General features: G+C 48.8%; 1 protein-coding gene and 1 long non-coding RNA gene across 2 annotated transcripts in view; one reads left to right on the top strand and one right to left on the bottom strand.

Moving 5' to 3' along the window:
* The window catches only part of KCNB1 (potassium voltage-gated channel subfamily B member 1), a 99260-nt gene that overhangs the window by 54731 nt on the left and 27770 nt on the right, over positions 1-16759 (bottom strand). The gene's annotated exons all lie outside the window — the stretch shown is intronic.
* Positions 9720-16516, top strand: LOC111938415 (uncharacterized). The gene is made up of 3 exons (XR_002868981.2): positions 9720-12648; positions 13738-13886; positions 14701-16516. It is a non-coding gene; the product is annotated as an uncharacterized LOC111938415 (long non-coding RNA).

The following is a 16759-nucleotide window of genomic DNA, read 5'->3' on the forward strand; positions in this document are numbered from 1 at the left end:
CAGTGGATGTGTTGGCTCTCTCATCCCCAGGACACTGTTTGTTATACAAAGCAAGAAATAAAATTCAAAACAAAATAAAACAAAGCTGATTTTCATTACTTCAGAGATTTTAATTTGGTGTGACTGCCTCCTACTACTGACCACAAAATGTTACGTTAAAATAAAATTATATTACAGGAGCATGTTGCAGAGTTAGAGCATGAGACCAAAAGCCAACTGTAATTTCAGCAGTCTTGTCTGTAACACCAGTGCTCCTTGGACTCTGGATGAGGATGATGCATGTTTTACAGACACGCCTTTACTGGCTATAATTTATAGCCTGAAGCACTATTGTCTTTGTATGAAAAGAACAGTTCTGTTTTCCAGTCAGCCAACAGCTCTCCAGAAGGCACCCAAGTCCTCCACAGAGAGGCAAAGGCAAGAAAACGTTTAAGGCAGAATAAAGAATTTACTGCTGGACCAACAGAGACTATGTATGACCTCCTTTGCCAGTGACCTTCCCTGAACAACACCAACAAGAGATTCCAGCCTGACAACGAGCTACAGCAATCTGGCAGTCTGCTGCTTGACATGCAGTGTCTGAGGGGACAGCAGACTCACTTTTCTGGTGAAAAGGGATGTGCTCTGTGCAAAACACCAGCTTTGAGCTGCCCTGAAAAAGCCCCTGGCATAGCAGCAGTGCTACTCCCCTCCTCTTCCTCCCCCTTTCCCCTAGGACATCCTTCAGGCCCACGGAGAGCTGAGCTCGCTCTCCAGTCTGCTTCCCACAAGAGCCTTGGGGACAAGGTGGAGGATGTGGAGGCCAGTCTCTCATGAATGTCGTGACCCTGGCGTGACAGAACAGCCCTGAGGGGGTTCTAATTGATGGTTCTAAGTGATAACATCGAGCAGCAGCACTGAAAGAAAATAGAATTTTGCAGAACCAAACCCAAGCTCTTTTGCTCCCCAGTAAAACTGAATTTGCCACACATCAGTTATCCAGCACTAATAAGCCATCTGAGCTCTAACTAATAAAGAGGTGGAAAATATTCATTTCAAACATGCTTGTTTCCCAAAAATGTGCCCAATTTATGCACATTTAGTTACTGCAGTTGCAGAATAAAATAGCCTTTGCCTGTATGTTCCCAGCAATTGCACAGGGTCATTAGCATAGTCTGTGCATTAAAGAACATCTCAATATTTAGTGGTAAAAATAGTATCAGCTCTGTAGATGGTATAAATGAATGGCTCTAAAGTTCTCACAGTTTACTTCCAGTAAGATTTGCTCTGCAATTTTTAACCAATCAACATATTTTTAGTTGACAAATGTGAGCCGATATGGATCATGTTGCCTTGTGAGGCTGAAAATAGATTTTGCAAATATGTTTCAGGGTGCGGAGGTGGTTCATGCAAGTGAAGCAAAAGACGAGAGAAAAGATGGACACGTTTTGGTTCCTGAGGCTGGATTTGAGTCTGTCTCATCTGTCTGTGCTCATTAATCAGTCCAGAAAGGAAACACTGATCCTTTTCACAGAGTGCACGACTTGTACTGGGAGCAGGGAGCACCACTGGGAGTGACCGTGCTTCACTTGCCTACCAAGGATACAGCACAAACACCACCTCGTGTCCTGCTGTGCCACACCATCAGGGAAAAAAGCACACATTACTGCTCAGCTCCCAGTTCCTAATGGAGCCTACGGGATTTTCCAAGGTGCATTGACTTTAAAAAATAAAATAAAATCTGGAGACTTGTAGGGTGAAATAGAATTTGACAGAAGGGATTTTTCCTTTCCACTCATATTCTGCACATAGGAAAAACGCAGAGAAGGGCATTGTTGAGGTTACACACACACAAAAACCAGGTTTAGTCAGACCTTCTGCAGTCTGGGTCACACAGTCCTTCCCCCCAGTCTGGCTTGGGGCACTGGGTGTGGAGAGCCAGAGGCTGGGACGTCTGTGTGTGAAGAGGGTGAGGATTGAGAGCCCAAATGCAGCCCCCCAGCACACAGCTCAGCTGAAGCCCACATGCTCTGAAAATCCGGTGTTTGAGGCACCCGTAGCTCAAAACCTTCTGTTCCTAAATCTTAAGATCCAAGGTAGCCCTAATATTTGCCAAACCCATATAGAAACTGGAAGTTTGATTGGGTTTTAGTTGGAAGACAGTTTTATGATGTGAAAACAAATCCCTATTACTGCTTAATATTTTATCATATTCCAACTTTTTGTTTCTTATAAAGAAAAAGAGACGCTTCACTGACTTGCTCATTCATTTCAGGAAGAACAATATTTGAGAACTGAAAAGTGTTCAAGAGCAACTTATATGAAGAGCTGTAACAGCTGGAGTGGAACCATTACTTGTTCAAAACTAAAATTTGCTACAACTGTATGATTTTATGTCTGGCAAAATATAGTAAAATCACTGCATAATAAATTACTTACAACTGACCTATTTTTATTTACAGCAAGCAGAGGAAAAATATCTGCAAATGAGCTGGAGGAGGAGGAGCTCAGAGAGTGTCTGCAGGGAGCGAAGCCCATTGAAGAAGAGATACAAGGAGAAGTCAGTCTGTGTCTCTGGGATGGGGACAGCCTTCACTCTCAGAAGAAAAAGGATGGGAACCCGAGGATCCAACTGGACAGTATGTGCATGACAAGTACTGAACTGAGCAAAATTGGCACGGCTGTCTTCCCCACAGCTTTGATTTGGTAAAATTTCAGTGGATGGCTTCCAGCTCCTGGTCCCTGGAGCCATGAGGGAAAAGGCAATTTCACAGGGCTGCAAGACAAAAGAAGTCCTGAAAGAGCCTGGACACAGGGTGAAGGAGAAGGGAGCTGTTGGTGAAGCCAAGGCAGCTCAATGCCTTGTGTCAGTCTCTGGGTGCCCAGGGAAGAGCTGGAGAGCGCCTGGGGCAGCCACCCTGGGAGCTGCTCCTCTCTGGCCTGGGAGCTGCTTCCTGTGCCAAAACTGGGAGTTCACAGGGGTCTCAGCTTTGAAGAAAGCATGACCAAGAGAGCAGACAACTTGCACTGAAATCCTCAGTCCATTTGTACATAGTTACTGCAGAGCAATGTGTTTATTTTCCTATGGTTCGATAGATTAGTTATAAAGCACCCATCTAATTTGCCACTGAAATTATGCAGAGGTAAGGAAAATACCTTGAAATAGGTTCTGGAGTTGTCTGCTGGTGACATCCATTCATGTTTCTGAGTTTTATGATTTATCCAACACACATTGTTCTGTGCCTAAAGGACACTGACAGTGAATCAGGTTCTCAAACAAAGCAGCAATTTTCTGCCTTTCTCCTGTTACTCAAACTAATGTAGACACTAACTTTACTTCTGTCAAATACCTCAAGATATCTGTTACATACCAGCACCCACCGCTGCCTTTAGCTTGGCTTTTCTCAAAAATCAGAGGTGTAGTCTTAATTCCATTAAAGCTGTGGCAAAATACCCAGTTCAAAGAAAAAAAAGTTACATCCTTTGTACTTAGTCTGCCAATGTGATAGGAATGAATATGATAGGAGAGGAGCAGAAGAAATATATTCTGATGGGAAATGCCCTTTCTCAAATACTGAAATCCTTCAAGTTAAATTTTATCCAAACACTGTCCATTGAAAGAAACCCATCTGTTTTATGGTTGCAGCTCGTTCCTCCCATGCCCTCAATTCTATTTATGAGTCCTTTTTAGAAAACCTTTTTCCCATTAAAGCAGTGCAGTGTTGAACTTTTTTCTGAGTGACAAAGGAAACACATAAAGGGGGAAGGAGGGAGAGTAGGGAAAGGCATTTCCATTTCCACACTGCCCTGTGCTCCCTGCATGGGGGCTGGTGGGGGGGCACAGCGAGCAGCAAACTCGCACAAACAAAAGCAGGCACACGGCGCAAGCTGCTGGATCTGACAGAAGATGACACAGGATGTCACAGAAGTGCTGGATCAAACAGACAGGGAAAGGAAATAACAAGAGACACTTCACAGCTGTCCGGACTGAGGTTTGCAGGCGCAGCCTTTTGAGCATTGCAGGGGCAGAAACTTTTCCTCAGGTCTCGTACAGAGCACGTATCCTTCTATTAATGGCAAAACCGCACCAGAATTAGACATATTCTTCTCTGGAGCTTCTTTCTGCTCCTGTGTATTTATAGTCTCTTTCAATCCAGATAACGTGCCTGACAAAGCAGGATTGATTTGATTAGCATGTAAATAAAGCCTCATTGCTGCTCCTAGCTTGTCTGTCATGGTTATGTTTTGATGGGATTTCTGTCTGCCTTTTCTATTTACATCTGCTTCTTAGAATCCTAGAACCATTTAGGGTGGAAAAGGCCTCTAAGATCATCAAGTCCAATTATTAACCCAGCACTGTCAAGGCTGCCACTGACCCATGTCTCCAAGTGTCACATCTCCACAGCTCCAAATCCCTCCAGGGATGGCGACTCCACCGCTGCTCTGGGCAGCCTCATTTGCAGAGATTCTGTGTTTTGGGAAGGGTTCAGGTCTCTGGGAGCAAAAGTCCTGAGATTTGGCACTTGCTGCTAACCCAGCTGCAGGAGCAGGATCTCATCAAGGCCATCCTGCAACTCTCTCCTCATGAAGGAGGGTGAACACTGGTATACCAATATCTCCTTTTTCAAGCAGAAGGGTTCTGAACAGCTTATGGGGGAAAGTAAGAATTTGAGTATGTTCTACTGAAGGCTGGGATCACAGCAAAAGGAGCCTCAGACGGAGAGGCTCCAGAGTGCATGGTTCAAGCAATGGTTAAATACACGCTTCCCAGAATTAAACAAAATAATCCCCTTTCCCAATAAATTCTATCACACCCATCACTTCCAGAGCTGGGGCTGTTTTGAGTGACTACAGTGAGGAAGGATAAATCTGCAGAATTTTCTAACAGTAACAGCTCCAGGGCTGAATCCTGACAGTGAAAGTTGGTTCACAATAACCTGTTAACAGGAGACAGAAAACCAATAAATAGAAGTGGCAGAAATCCACAATACAAAGCAGCAGACTGTGAGCTTAAACTGATCATCAGATGAACTGCTATTACCAACACAGGACTTAAAAATAAACACAGAAGTTGTGTAGCAAAACTATCAGAAGAGATGCTAAGCAAAGGATGGGGTTTGTCAATGTGGGCACATATGTGCTCCTGGAATCAAGTATGCAGTTGGCCATTAGAGCAACAGGACAGATCAGGACAAACAGAACTTCTGATTCAAAATGAAAGGAAGAAATCACATTTTTGAGGTTTACCCAGAACAGCATTGCAGAAAGGTTTTGTTAAAGCAATGCCACATTAGTTTGTTTCCAATGCTGGAGCAGCCAAGGGAATAAACACGCTGAACCTTCACACTGCTCACTCTGGAAACACGGTGGAGAGGGTTCATCTGATGTGAGGAAGAAAGAGAAGCACAAAAAAAATGTTTAACCAGTGTCTCTCTAAAACAAATCCAGCAAAGCTGTGCTTTCAGATGGAATAATGCTCTTCAGATCTAGTCCTTTACAATCCCTGAGGAAGCCCAAGGGAGAACCCAGCACCTGGGTCCATGCACTGCCAGGCTCCTCAGGTGACCTTGGCAAAGCCATCGCTGGGTGCCTGATCCCCCTTCCTGAGGTGGAATAAAGGCATTTTTGCAGGTAACCTGGTCCCACACAGACTGCAGGCAGTAACCACACCAAGGGCAGGGATGAAGGAGCCAGCCAAGCTCTTCTGTGCCAGCACTTGCTTAATAACCTCCCATGTAATGTTGGGGGAGGGATTTATTGTCATCAGCCCAGCAAAGAAACCACCTCAGGAGCACTCACTCACTTTTGTGCCCACTCCGGGATGTGGAAATTAACAGGATGCTAGTTTGTGACCAGAGGCAGAGCATTCCAGTGGGACTGTCCCTGTCCAGGAGCAGGGCCCAGGAGCTTTGCCTGGGCACAGGGGGGGTTAGTGCTCCAGCCATGGCAGGATTCAGCACGGGCGCTCTGCAGCACAAGCCCTTAGAAACTCTGCATGTTGACAAATTTTATTATAAGATAAATCACAATATATCCAATTAATCTCCCTGTTTGTGGCAGCAGGGTTAGACTGCAGGCTGACAGCCTGCATACTTGGATTATATTATCCAAAGGAAGCACCAGCCAAAGACTGCCTAATGTCATTTTCCCTCATTAGAAGGTTATTAGTGATTGCACTCGCAGTGCTGCGCTGCATCCCGACGCTCGGCAGCATTTCAGGGGATGGCATTTTCCACTCGCATTGAGAGGGAAGCGATGAAAGTTCACCATTACGAATGTCGGAGCAGGGAAGTGTTCATCCCCGGTCCTCGAATCCAGGCTTCATGGCCATCAGGTGGCAGGACACGAGCAGGACATTATGAACCGCAATGTCCCTGGGCTGGGGTAGGGACTGAACCCCCCACCCCTTTGGACAGAACAGCCCCGAGAGCTCGCGGGGCGCTCCTGCTGTCACCAGGAGCGAGCCCGGCGACACCAGGCCTGCACTGCTCACACAGCCTGGCTCCGGCTGTGTCCCACCCCGCTCTGCCCGGCACGGCCCCGGCACGGCCCCGGCACAGCCCTGGGCCTGCCCTCACACGGCCCCGGCACAGCCCTGGGCCTGCCCTCACACGGCCCCGGCACAGCCCTGGGCCTGCCCTCACACGGCCCCGGCACGGCCCCGGCACAGCTCCGGCCCTGCCCTCACACGGTCCCGGTTCTGCTCTCATACAGCCCCGGTTCTGCCCTCACACAGTCCCGGTTCTGTTCTCACACAGCTCCGGTTCTGCCCTCACACAGCCCCGGTTCTGTTCTCACACAGCCCCGGTTCTGCCCTCACACAGCCCCGGTTCTGCCCTCACACAGCCCCGGTTCTGCCCTCACACAGCCCCGGTTCTGCCCTCACACAGCCCCGGTTCTGCCCTCACACAGCCCCGGTTCTGCTCTCACACAGCCCCGGTTCTGCCCTCACACAGCCCCGGTTCCGCCCTCACACAGCCCCGGGAGCGCGGCTGCAGCCAGGCCCGACGGAGCCGTGTGGGCAGAGAATCAGAACTGCCAGCCGCAGGACATCCGGGTTATTACAGGTTTAGATAATAAAATCCTTCTGCCTTGGAGAGAAAAAGCTCCAAATCTTGAAATTTCCTATGGAATGAAGTTCAAGGAAAAGTTGACTCACTGAAACGTTGTGCTTTAACCAGATTAGTACACATGATATGAATATTAACTATAATAAGGAAATTACAGTTAAATACAATATCCGTATTTAACATAAAATTAAACAAAACAATACCATCAGTTCATTTGGGCTATTCCAGTGGGGAATTCAGACTAGATTAACACAGCCCACAAAGCATCTTTATTTGAAGATGTGACTGAAATGTTGTGATTCTGTTGGCAGATTTCTTAACAAAACCAAAGTTTTTAGCTAAGTTATGTGGCTTCAACAGTAAACCCCTTTTTCCTGGGGCACAGTCGTACCCTAGTAAAACCCTGGACAAGGTCTGAGTGTCTCCAGAAGCCAGGACTGTTCCCAGTTGGTGGGACCACAGTCACTGCCCCCATTTATGCTCTCCCACAGCCTCCTGCATACACGAAAACGTGGAGCAAAACACCGTCCTTAAGCAGGCATTATCCAACTTCTGTTCAGAATCATTTCTGCTCTCTTCTCAGGGGACGGACTCCTCTAATCGCTCCGGTGTTTTGAATCCCTCCTTCCAAAAGCCAAGTGCTCCCTCAGCAGCCATCTGCCAGGGCTGCTGCAGTCAGACATGGCGGGACCATCCAGGACAGCATCCTGGGGCCGGCACGCCTCTGCCTCGCTTATAACATGTTAGCTATTTTTATCCATTACACACAGCTAAAGAAAAGGGTTGGTTTTTGTTGGTTTTTTGGGTTTTGCTTTTGTTTTGTTTTTTTTTGAATAAGTACTTGAGGGAAAAAGAGACTGCACTGAAACCTTCAGTAATTTCGGAGCAGCTCATCCCTCGGCCACCCTCAGAAGCCGCAGCCCCTTCCCCCTGCCCGCCCCCTCCCACTCTGAGCAGGGACGCGATGGGACGGGCCGGGGGGGTTCTGGCTGCCTGTGCCCCCGCAGCACCATGCGCCCCAGTGCTGCTTGCCATTTTAGGCAGTCAGGCCCAGAAATATGCAGGAGACATAAATAATTCCTTTTTCGCAGTCGGCCTAGAGGACGGAGCTGGCGCAGCAGCGGCGGGGCTGGGCGGGAGGCACCGCGGGCACGCCGAACACAACAGGGCTCTGAGCCCTCAGCTGCCCACCCTTCCTCGGCTGAAGGAAAGGAGAGGAACCCGGAGATCTGACGGCAGCCCTGAGCCACAAGGTGGTTTTAACAGGAATTACTGCGGGAGCGCTGGGGCAAGCCAGCAGAGGCTGGTCCGAGGGCACCAAAGCGCGGAGGGTCCCTGCCCTGAAGCGCTCCCAGCCCAGGATTTGGGGCAGCAGCTCTCTCCGGGCTGCCCTCAGGGGCAGGACCTGGCCGTAGCTCAGGCAGGGGGATTTTGGTGGAGACAGGAGCCTCTGCCCATCTTGCCCATCTGCCACATCTCACCACAGCTGCTCAAAGGGGTTCTGTGCTGGAAAAGTACCCTTGGAGAGTAAATTTGTCTTGCCTCAGTCCAACATGTGTCACGTCCCTGGATGCTGCCATCCACCTGGGGCTTGGCTTCTGCACAGCTGCTGAACTGAAGATCACAGGCAGAGGAACTCCCCTGGTCGGGGAACAGCCGCTCCTCTTAGAGGGTCCAGCACGGCTGAGCCTCACTGGGACATTAGAAAGTGTCACTGGGCTCTGAGCCTCTGCAAGGGGCATTGTCCCTGTGTCAGGCTGCTGACACGAGACACTCTGCCTCCCCAGCTGGGAGGACAGGGCATCTGGAAGCTTTGGCTCCCATCCCCACTGCTGGGGTCCCTCAGCCCAGAAAGTCTGTGATCACCATTACAGGAGCCTGCAGAGGCTTCAGACCTGGGCTCACAGTGGGGAAATCTCACCCTGAGTATCTGAACAGGGTCTCTGAAACTGGCCTGTGACCAAGTCTCAGGTGCAGAAATAACCTCCCCCCTTGAAGCACCCTGTGATTTCATTAGCTTCCGAAGAGCCTGGCCAGCAGAGTCCTCAGCACTGAGACAGCTGCTTCATGCCACTATTTACTTCAGCTCTCCAAATGAAAGAAGAAAAAAACCAACCCTGAAATATGTTCCTGGTGCCCTGAAAACAAAACACGCCAGAGTTTTGGCACCACATGCTGATCCTTAGTAGGTGGAGATTTGCGTTGACTCCAGCTGAGCTCTGCTCTTTGACATCAGCACAAGAACTCGCCTGCATCTGCAAATACCCAGCTTATGCAATGCCACTAAGTACATTGCCTTACTGCCACTCCACCAGCTCATAAATCCAGCCTGCTCCGGCCCCACGGAGCACCGGGGACTGCGGCTGCTCCACAGGAACAGGGATGTGCTGGAGAAACAGCACTCGCTTTGTTTGGTCCCTCAGCACTGGGGTGTTGACCTGTGGGAATCCTGAAAGGTTGCTCCAGGAATAAAGACGTGTCCTTTTCTCTATGGGAGGACTTGGGAGGGTTTTCCACGTCCCACCCTGCAGCCCCTGCAGAGCTGCTCCTCTGCCTGCTGAGCTCCCCAGAACCTGCTGCCAAGGGCCCTTTGAGCTGCAAAGAGGGAAAAATCTCTCGCTTATTCACTGTGGGTGAAAAAATATTTGCTGGAGGGCCCAGTTTAATGAATAATGAGGGGATAAAAGGGCTGCAGCAGCCCCAGCAGATGTGTCTTGCCCAGTGCTTCCCTTCTCCATTGCAATCTGCTGGCTCTGGGTGTCCGTGGTGCTGACAGGAGCACACATATGATGCCAGCACAGCCTTGGGGACAGCTTGGAGGTGCTGCAGGGGAGGGATGCTCACACACACCAGGGGTCCCCTCTGCAGGTCCAGCCTAGCCTCTCTCTGCAGGGAGAAGAGATGCCTGCATCCCCAGCCCTTCCGAGCTTCTCCAAATGCTGAGGCTGGCAGATCTCTACCAACAAAATAAGGTCCACTAATGGCCCTGCAGGCTTTGCAGGCTCCAAATGAGTGAGGTGTCTGGATTTCCCTTCTTGTGCTTTTAAAGTGTCCCCAGTCTCAGCTTGTGGCTCCAGCAGTAGGAACTGTCATGGAAACCTCCAAATGCCCTTTTTTGACAGCAGCTGCCAAACACACAGCTGAAGAGCATTCCCTCCCTGTGACACAACTAGGAAATTACCCCTGCTATCACTTTGGGATCTTCTGTGTGCCTGCAATATTAAGATAAACGGTTTGGAAACCTGTGGAGCAAATTCACTGCAAATGAGATTGGGCACAAAAGCATCATAAGCCAGAAATTCAAAGAAATCCAGATATTCGCCACTATATTTCAGTCTTGTTCTTGGCTAACGAGTTTCCTTCAATGACATTTGCTGCCACAAAGGAATTTCCTGGTGCTATGAGACTTCCAAGGGATAAAAAAGAAATATTTCCATTTCTTGAAGATAGACCATAATTCAAATCATCTCTCACCCATGTCTCTTTTTGATCAGGCCATCACAGAGTCAATAAGCCACGAGTCCTCAGCTGAATGAGGCTGACGGGCCAGCAGAGGCATGAGAGCCTGGTGAGAAAGCACAGCTGCAGCACGGCAGTGGGAGGCAGGAGCACTCCAAGCCTGAAGCTTCTCTGGTGCTGCTGACAGTGTGGGCCTTAAAGAGTTTGGTGAGCATCCCAAACCATGAGTGCAACAGAAACCCCACATGCTGCCCAGGCTCACTGAAAATTCAGCTGTTATTGATGCAGCTTGAATCTCCTGGCCCAGAGATGTTATTTAAGAAAAATCAGCAGATACTTAAACTGCCTGAGGTCCTGTGTAGAACCAGCAGCAGTGCACATCTCTTGGTCCCAGAAGCCTTTCAGAGTCTGCCCAGGGTCAGGGGCTCGGGCTGGCAGGAGGCTGCTGACAGCAGAGGTGCTCTCCTGGCTTCTCAGCTCCTGCTCTGGATGTGCAAAAGCTCCCTTGAGATGTGGGGAAGGGATTCAGAAAGGCAAACACCCAAACTTTCCTCTGAGTACTGGAAGAGCCTCCTGACATGAGTTTCTGCTGTGAGAGCCATGCTCTCATACCAACCACCCCAACTTTTACACTGAATTTCCCAGCATGTTTGTTGTTTTAATAAGTTTTGCAGAGGCCTGAAGCAAGGACAGCTGATAAGATCTGTGTGAGTTTACTGAAGCAGCCATCAAGGGAAATTTTGACAGACTGATGAGCAACCAAATGTAATTCTTGCAACAAGAGCTACCAGACAGTTTAGAGATTAATGAACAGTAGCAGCCCCTGTGAACAAGGCCTGAAGAGCTGTCGGACTCTTCCAGAAGACTCCGTGCCACATCCAAGACATGCCCAGACTGCAAAAACAGGGACAGAGGTGGGGTGGAAGTACCAGCTACAAAAGTACTGCACAAGACATTCATCACATGGCTTAGTTTCCTCTGCTTAGTATTCAGGTCATTTGACTTGCCTTGACGAGAGGAGGGAGGATTTCACAAGCCAAATAGAAATTAGTTAACCAAACAACGCACAAGTGTTGCCAGAGTACATTGCAGGCAAAGCTGAGAGGGCTGGAAGGGAGAGAGCCACTAATCATTTGTTTGAGCACAGGATATCGTTCTGGATTTTAGCACTCAACTCTGTGGCCACTGACCCCCTCAGCCTTCCCCACTTCCCTCCAGCCCATCACGCCAAGAGGGCTCCAGTCTGCTGTTCAAACACCTCTTCGCTCCTGGCCAGCAAAAGGAGGGATCCTGCAGCAGCAATGCATCAGCCTGGGGTATGCCCCCACCATCCGTTCCTTTGTTCACTTGTTGTGCCTGGCTAATCTGTCTTTAATCACTTTAAATTATCCAGCATTCAAAGGAGATGCCATTTATAGGCTCTAATTGCCAAGCTCCTACCAGTTCTTGTTGCTGCAAAGCTCTTGTGCTGTCAGTCAGAGATGGTCCCTTGCTGCAAGATAACAACATGAAATTTCACTACACAGAAAGAGAGACCTTGTACAAGTTTGGCATCTAATTACTGGGAAGAATCTAGAAATTTCCAATATTTTTATCAAAACAAATATGCTGGACATACAGAATAACCAAGGCTTAGGGCACAGGTTTGTCCCAGTGCTCCCTGGCATTTCATTTAATTATCATGAGTGTGCAAGGCCTGGAAACACACTCAGCAACAGGGATTTGTTCCCCATCCTCTGCCTGAGGAAAGCAATGAGCAGCATCTTCCTTCCCACCACCTGCAGCCAGCACTCAACCCAAAAGCTCCTGGTGGCCTCTCCAGAGCAGAGCAGAGCAGAGCAGAGCAGAGCAGGACAGAGCAGAGCAGGGTCACACCTGTCTCCATCCTTCCCCTGCAGGGCTGCAGCAAAGCAGGAGCAGAGGGGCAGTGCCCTCCCTCCCCACCTCCTGGAGGCTGGCTCAGGGCCCAGGTCCCTGCTGCCAGGAGAGGGATGTCCCTGCTCCACCACAGATCCCACACGCTCCTGGCTCGCTCTGGGCTCCTGACTCACAGTCACACACAGTGCCCGTGCTCCGGGCTTAGCAAAGGCCAAGTCACTTGGGAAGCCCCTGTGGGCCCCTGGAAATATCAGGAATGCAGGTGAGCTTGCTTTTCTCCCTCTTTCTAACCCCCCAGCCTCAGTTCCATGGGTCTGTCCGGCTCTGCAGCACCAGCAGAGCCAGGCCACTGCTGCTGCTGGCTGGGAACGCTCGTGGTGCTCTGTGCTCTCCAGCTCTGCAAGTCCCCTCAGGAATTTTTTTCCCTCAAAGACTGCTTGCTTGGAGATAGCCTGACCTCTCCCTAAGGCCTCCGTGGGCTGGCTGTAAAGCAAATTGCAACAAATTCCTGGCCTGGAGTTAGCTGGGCTAACTTCAGCCAGGATCTGATTGCTCTTTGCCTGTTTTCCTTTGCTTTCACAGGTGCTTTTCCAGCCCCTTCCCTTCCTGCTGCAGCTCCCGTTGGTTACCAGGCTCCACCATGGCCAGAGGTCCTGTGACTCCAGTCCCCAGGGAGGGACCCATGTTCAGCTCACTCCCCAGCACAGACCCAGCTCTGCCTGCAAGGCTTCTCACAGCCTCTCTGGGAATCTTCCAGATGCTCCTTTAACTTCTTTATTTTTTTGGAGCCTACAGCTCTTTATTAGAATTTGCTCTAATCTTATTTTAATTCCTTCTGCACAGTCTCTTGCTGCCTTAGATCTACTTTAATTCCTTTTGCAAGATCTCCACCTCTTGTTTTATGTCTCCATTTGAAATCTTTTGGCCTAAGGTCCTGGGCTCTGTGCACGGCTCGGGTATTTGCTCCATTAGGTTCAGCAGCAATTCCAGCTCACAACTTGTTCCTTTGAAAGCAGCTCCTGCTCCTGATAGCCAGACTTATCCCTGTTTGATCTGGATCAAAGTTTGGGGCCCCACTAAGATGACCCAATTAATAGGAAAAACTGACAAAACACTTAGGCATTTTCTCTGATGAAATCCTACATATTTATGCAGATTGAACAGCCCTGGTTCCCTGAAAAGAAACATGAGTGAGGTTTCCTTTCACACAGCTCCGGGCGTGCACCAAACAAGGCTCAGTCTCCCTAACTGCTCCTTTTAAACTTTTCTAGGATAACCCCCCAGGATGCCCCTCCTGATTTATTCCCCTCCCTGTCTCTGTTTCTCCATTCTTTATTCTCCTCTTGCCTAGATTGATGAAAATCCATCAAACAGCTGCCTGGAGGTGTTTTCCTCAAGCTGCACCAGTGAGCAGACAGAAGGACAGGGACATATTTTCGAGGCAGAAAACCAAGGGGTCAGCTCCTACTGACCCTGCAGCTCCCACCAGCACAGGCCGGGGTGAGTCACCTCTTCCCTTTGAATTACATCCTCCTGTTTCAAAAATGAGGACATGACAAAGCCTTCAAGAAAATTTTGCTCTGGTTTGGTCAGGAAGTGCAGAGTTTGTAAAGGAACAACCTCCTCAGTGTGTGCAGCCAGCTGTGCCAGCACAGGTGCTGTCCCTGCCCTGCACACATGTGACCATTCCCAGATCCTCTGGGGCTCCTGGCATCTCCCTCTAAAAACAGGGTCCCCAAATAACATCCCAGGTTGCCTAAACTCCCCTGGACGCAATTGCAGGGGGAATTCAGCCATCCTGCATCCTGCCTGGACTTACAGAGGGGAAAGCGAAGGGAGAAGGAAGCTTGTTTTTCTGCTTGTCAGCAGCATTAAGAATTGCACTGGCAGACAGACAGACAAGTTTTCACTGGTGGAAAGACCTTAAAAGACAATTGTTTATTTAAACTAACTCAAGGTCACAGAGATGTCCAGTTTCAGAGAACTCTTTTTTTCCCTTCAAAATTCTGCATCTGCATGAAGCAGGACAGTATGTGCAGGTGGCTCCTGCTGATAGTGGGAGGGAAAAGGAGGGCTGGGAAAGATGCTGGAGCCTGAAGAAAAGCAGAAGCTTTCTGTGAAAGAGTACAGACTGGGCAGCCCTGACTGGGCAGCCCTCCCACCCAGCAAGAGCAAAGCTCAGAGGCAGACAGAGGATTCCATGATATTGTCTTCTAGTTTTGGAAAATGAATTAAATGAATTCAGTCTCTACCCTTTAGTAGTGAGGATTTAAGTGCTGGGTTTTCCCAAATACCACAGTGTATTTCCTTCCAGTGGCAGGTGGCTGGGCATGGCCAGGGTGAGCTGGGATCACAGCACAGCCCCTGCAGAGGTTCTGAGCATCCCTGGACACGTCATCCTTGTGAGCCCAGACCAGAGAAGGACACCTGGCAGGGCTCCTCCTTCCCTGCACAAGAACCAGGGTCTCTGAGGAGCCTGTCACTGGGCTTGGCCAGTTGGGTCATGGGCATGTTCCTGACCTTCGAGTGCTGGATCAAAGGAAAAACAGCCAGCCCAACCTAATCTGATTTCATTGAGACCACAACTGACACAAACGGGAGTTGGCCATTTGCATCTGGGATGTGATGCAGGTGAATTCCTTGTGCAAGTTGCCCCACTAACCTTTCACAGATTGATGCTGTTTTGGAAAATGCAAACCATCACTACATCTGCAAATCCAGAATCTCCATGGCTGAAGGGGGGGAATTTAGAGAAGTCATGTGGCAGAAAATAGGTTTGAGCTGTTTTTGCGAAGAAACTGCCTGAAGTGTTGAAATTGGAAGGTTCCTGGAGAGCTTGGAAAGTCAGATCTTGACTGTAAGCATAATCAAAGTGAAGTCTCATTTCGTAATTGAAAAGACGAAACTGTCAAAACTCTTTGGATTTATGGCTACTGGAAACCACCGTCCAATTATTTTCTAAATTGGTTGTCTCCAAAATCAAAAGAAAGCTCTAAAGCTCTGTCTTTGCAGAGATTTTGCTAAAGAAGGAAAGCACAGTTCTTGGGATTGAAATTTGATTTGTTTTCTCAGGGATTGGGTGACTTTTTTTCCAGTACAACAGAAATTGTACAGATGTCAGTACCATGGGAAATGGAAAATGTTTTATAAGAGTTAACTCACTATTTTCCTAAGTTTTCCTTCATGGATTTGAAGACCATGTTCTGAGCAGACCCATGACTAAGTCACTTCTTAGAGTCTTTGCAGATAAAATCTGGCCCTTGCATGACACAAAGTGAAGAAGTCTTGCGAAGTGCCCTGGCCCCAGCAGGGTCTGCCGTGAGCAGATGGAGCAGCAGACCCGGGGCTGCTCTGCCCTGTGAGCACTGAGCTGCCTTGGGCACGTTCTGCCTCTGCTTCCTGCAGTCCCCATCTCACACCCTCTGTTCATTTTCATTGGGAAGGAGGTGATCAATCCTCCTAGCCCTGGGCTGTTGCTCCAAGCACACCAGTCAAAGCAGAAAAGACTCAGTGACAGATTCCCAGCCATTGGATGGTGATTGGGAGTGATGATTAAAGAACATGGAGCAATGCAGTGCCAGAGATATTGCATATGCCTTCAGGATAAAGCTGAATGGTTCCAAACTGGAAATTGTACTGTTTTCTCTTGCCAGAAAACATTTGCAATTTTGAATCCATCTTTTATCCTGACTGGTCAAATATGTGTATCCACAGAAATCTGTGCTTGCAGCCCCAACCAGCTCTGAGAACTGCACTGCAGGAACTGTCACTCCCAGCTGGATCCAGGGGGTGAACACAGCCTGTAGGTGCGAGATGGTCAGCAGGTTTTTGGTGTCTATAAATACAGGTATTGTATATGTACCTGCTCAATAAATATATATCTGCAGTCTTTTGGTCCTACAGTGATGAACCACCTCAAAACAACCCCCTATCGAGTGCAGCCTGGAGACACTAAAGCCTTCTGTGTGCCACATCCCAGCCTGGAAACCACAACTGTTTCATTTTCCAGCTCTAACACTCCTGACCTCTCCCAGCCTTTCGTACACTCCCGAGACTCATACTTTTCTCAGGATCACAGTGAGCTTGTGTTTTTCATTCTCATGTGATTAATAAATTATGCTCTACAGATATTTAAGCAGCTCATGTTTATTTTTCTGTCAATAGAAAGAGAATGTTTATTTGATCTGGGAGCACTATTTTCCATTGTCTGAATTTAAACTTCAAAACAAAAACTTGAGATATTAGGTGATTTATGAGCCTCTGCTAAAAATAACTCAGCCCATTCTCATCAGTGACTCTCATTTTGCTCAGTATCCCAGCAAAACGATGGGGAAGGAGGAGTGGAAGTCCCTGGCTCCTGGTAAAGACCCAGA

The sequence above is a fragment of the Cyanistes caeruleus genome, chromosome 16 (assembly GCF_971803275.1).
Source record: "Cyanistes caeruleus chromosome 16, bCyaCae1.hap1.1, whole genome shotgun sequence".
NCBI classification, from domain to species: Eukaryota; Metazoa; Chordata; class Aves; order Passeriformes; family Paridae; genus Cyanistes; species Cyanistes caeruleus.